The sequence below is a fragment of the Pteropus alecto genome, unplaced genomic scaffold (assembly GCF_000325575.1).
Source record: "Pteropus alecto unplaced genomic scaffold, ASM32557v1 scaffold45, whole genome shotgun sequence".
NCBI lineage: Eukaryota > Metazoa > Chordata > Mammalia > Chiroptera > Pteropodidae > Pteropus > Pteropus alecto.
In genome coordinates, this window is record NW_006442491.1 from 18,715,257 (window position 1) to 18,719,777 (window position 4,521).

General features: G+C 38.2%; 1 pseudogene; it reads left to right on the plus strand.

Annotated features, from left to right (window-relative positions):
* Positions 1 to 3,109: 3,109 nt before the first annotated feature.
* LOC102885865 lies at positions 3,110 to 3,503 on the plus strand (annotated as a pseudogene).
* The last annotated feature ends 1,018 nt before the right edge of the window (positions 3,504 to 4,521 follow it).

A 4,521-nucleotide genomic window follows, 5' to 3' on the forward strand; every position in this document is an offset into this window, starting at 1 on the left:
ACTGTCATTTAGCATAATACACTCCAGATCCATCCATGTTGTCACAAATGGCAAGATTTCATTTTTTTATGAATCTTTCATTTTCTAATAGTTTATTGTATAAATGTACCACTTCTTCTTTATCAATTTCTCTATTGATGGACACATAGGTTGCTTCCATATTATTTAGATTTGTTCTTATATACATATCACTTTATTTGCTAATCATTTCTTCTTGCACCTAAGACCTTTCATATGAGTTTGTTTTTCCTTCTGCCTAAAGTATATTCTTTAATTTTTCTTTTAATAAGAGTATGTTAGTACCAGTCTTGATCAATTTTTGTTTGCTGAGAAATGTCTTTATTTCACCCTGATTCTTATATTTTTTCTTGTTATATAGCATTAGATGGACCAATATTTTTATCTTAGCACACAGAAAATATCATTCTATTATCTTCTCCATCATTACTGTTAAAAAAAAAAAAAAAAAAGCTCAACTGTCAGCATAACTGTTGCTTCCTGAGAGTTATCTGTCTTTTCCTTCTGGCTGTGTTTAAGATATTTTTCGTGTGAGTGTGTGTGTGTGTGTGTGTGCGTGTGTGTGTGTGTGTTCTACAATTTCACTATAATGTGTCTAAAAGTTAGTTTCTTTTAATTTTTTCTGCTTGATTCATTGAGCTTCTTGAACCTGTGAATTTACATTCTTCGTCACTTCTAGAAAATTCTCAACCATTAACTCTCCAAAATAACCTTGAAACAATGCTCTCGCCTCTCCTTTTGGAAGCCTGATTAAATATTACATTAAATATCACACACACATACTATTTGATAATTCTAATAACTGAAGTTTTGTAGGTATGTTTCTTATGGTTCTCAGTGATGATGCCTTGTTTCTCTGCATGTTTCATAATTTTCAAATATGTACTATTAATTGTCTTTGAATTTATTTGTGATTTCTTGGGAGTCTACATAATGCTGCCTTCCTTCATTGGTCATTTGCATTTGCTTCTGCCAAATGCCTGGAACATTACCAATTTGGGAACATTTTCAAACAAATTCATAACTTGTTCTGTTTTGTTTTATAATCCAGGAAATATCGCATTTGAGCTACAAAAACACAAAGATTAGCCTGTAGTTACAGCATCTTAATGATTTTGTTATCTTGCTCTGCTTAACAAGAAAAACATCTGAGTAGGGGAAGGCAGGTTTACTTATTGCTCATCCTTACCTCAATGTATAAACCTTTGCAGTCCCAGCTTCATGTGAGGACATAATCCCTTGTTGAACTTTACCTTGAGTAAGTCCTGGCCTTGGAATTCTCTTCCTCTCACCTCAAGATGATCAAAACATCAAGTTTGAAGATGCCCTCAGGACAAAAGCAGTTTCAAGATTCTACTTATCTTTCTGGGTTCACATTTTCCTTTCAATGTAGACCTTTTAATTATTTTCTATCTTGTCAGCTCCTTGATGCCTTGGAAATCTTTTTAAATATTTTATGCCATATTTTAGTTGCAGTCTTTTAGTTAATTTGCAAAAGGTTTGATCCAAATGATGCAGATTGCCATATTCTAAAAAATATTAGTCTATTAAGTTTTTAATTTCAATTATATTTTTTACTTTTAGAGGTTCTACTTAATTTTCAGTTCATTTAGTCATTCTTATAGTCTCATGGTCTATACTTACAATTTATTTCCCTGGATTTATCTCTTTAAGTATATTAACTATATTTATTTTGTATTGTGGTATCTGAAATCTTTGTGGGTTTGAGTCTCCCAATGAAGTTGCTACTGACTTTGTCATGTTGCCTTCTTTCCTTATATTTTGTGATTTTTTGATGATGAAATCGTCTTGGAATTTTACTTTTGGGAATTCTTTGTAGCCTGAGTTAAAGAACATTCTTTCAATGTTTCCGTGTTTTCTTCTAACCAGGTATGTTCTTAATTGAGAAACTAGACAGTGTGAATTTTGTCTGCAAGCCCACGTGAGGGTTTATTCACATTGATAAGTCTTCCCCTTTTCTCCATCCAGTGTTAAGAGTCAATACAGGCCATTTTCTCTATGATTTCCTCAATGGTGAGTGCACCATTATTTCTAATTCACCTTTACACTGATGTAATAGCTCTTTGGATCCAAGATTAATGCAGAGGGGGGTCTCCAATTAGATCCTCCACTTTAGGTTGTTTTTTTTTTCTGCTCCCTGCATCACTTAATGTTATGAAAATAAGTAGGATGTGGGTTAAATTGCTGTAATAAAGAAATATCAAAATACGATGGCTTGAATAAGAGAAAAATATATTTTCCTCTTATGTGACAGTTCAGAGGTAAGAGGTCTAGGGCTAGTGAGATGGCCTATCATTCTCAAGTCAATGAATTTGACATATGAATTTTGTGATGTTTTTGTAGCTCAGCCTGACAGGTACTCTGACAGCCCTAACGAGGATAAAATTACATTTCACCATTCTCTTCCCTATATAAAATCAAGTTAGGGTTTTTGCCACAAACTATTATTATTATCATCATCATCATCATCATCATCATCATCATTATCATCAAAAAAAAAACAGCGAAAGAAAACAAGGAGGTGAAAATGAAGTAGCATTATTGTGCTCTGAATGTTGTCATTGGTTAGAGGGGGTGAGGTTAGAATCAGGGGCATCTGTGGTTTGTAGTGTGTCCTCACTGCATATCAGCTCTTCTTCCTCACTGCCAGCCCTGCTGACCAAAGTGACCCCAGGCCCAGGCCCATCACTAAATGCTTCTCTATTAACTCAAACAAGCAAGAGCCTTGAAGAGCAAACAACCTTTCACAGACCTCTATGTCAGCTCCCTCAGTGAACCCACTACCCCCTGACATGTTTTTATTCTCCCATCTCCTCCCATAATTGAATAGAGTCTAATTCTTATAATAATTTTTTTATTCCATAATACTGATCATGGTTCTGTTGCTGCCCTGATTGAGTCTTAACTAATATGTTTGAAAAAGTGAGCCTCCTTAACGGAAATGAACACAGTACTGGTGGATTTCTAGGCAGCATTGAGTCCCTTCCTAACCAGGTCTCCTCTTCAACCGAAAGGCTTAGAAAGAGTTATTCTGTTTTCCTCCCTGACTGCTTGAGAGTCAGCTGCCATCATGAACAGCACAGTAATTGTCCAGACGAGGAAGTTCATGACCAATAGACTACTTCAGTGGAAACAATTGATCCTCAGTGGCCTTCACCCTGGGAAGGCAACAGTACCTAAGACAGAAATTCAGGAAAAACTAGCCAAGATGTACAAGACTATACCAGATGTCATCTTTGTATTTAGATTCAGAACCCATTCTGGTGGTGGCCAGACAGCTGGCTTCGGCCTGATTTATGATTCCTTGGATTATGTGAAGAAAAATGAACCTAAACAGAGACTTGCAAGACAAAGCCTGTATGAGAAGAAAAAGACCTTAAAAAAAAAAAAAACAGCGAAAGAAACACAACAGGATAAAAAAGTCAGGGACTGCAAAGACCAATGTCGGTGCTGGCAAAAAGTGAGGTGAATATTGGACAACAGAAGGAGTAAATGTGGTGATTGCACAGATTTTTCACGAGAGCATTGATAAACTAAGAACTTAAAAAAAAGTAGCTGACACTTAACTGACCTCACTCTTTCACTGACCTTTCAGTGTTCAACCTCCTCAATGTGCTTACTGCTCCTACAGAAACAGTTCTCAATGTTATTTTGTCTTGTAAATGCTACATATGCTTTTGTACCCTTGACCTCTGATTCAAGTAGGGTCCAGCCAGGAAGTGGAAAGAAACCACATAGGATACTGAATATAAGGAACTGGCTACACTGTTGTTGGAAGGCTGAAAGAACAAAAGGAAGACCCGGTGAAAACATATTTGTAACTACAGGATTGCGGCTACCACCTCAGGCCATGGGAATTAAAGGGGAGAGAATGGGTTTTCAAAACCTAAGAGTTCAGAGGACAAACCCCCAATAGCTGGTTCTTGGATCTCTGAGAGGGTTCTCAGCCTGGTGCCCAGAAGGCAGGACCCTGTGGGCAAGATCCAGTGCATGGTTAGTACTCAAATGGCAAGGGCTCTGGCTCCTGGTATTTCTGAGAGGGCACAGCCAGGCTGGTGCACGGAGCTTCATCTCTTATTACCATTTTCCTCCCAGTTTTAGCTCCAGTTACACCATATTTCTCATTTTCAACACCAACATAAGCCTTTGTACAGACTTTCCTCTGCTTGGAACACCATTTCAGTTCATCTGTCTAGTGCTTTGGTGTTTATTCTTCGAAACACTTCCAGGACACATCTGTGAGGTCTCCCCCCACCTTCTGGATTCCGAATGCATGACGCCCCCTTGTGGTCCCTTCAGGAGGTTTAGAGCTGGGCGGAAGGATATGTGCTGTTCTCGTTGGGCCTTGTTGCCTGACCTCTCCCTGATGACCTAATTAACTAGAGGAGGCTGCCAGCTGAGTGCGTGTAGCTGCAGACCACGGGCGGGGGCCGGACCAGTGGGCAGCCGCAATCTCATGTGGGAGACATCTGTTCCTGTCGC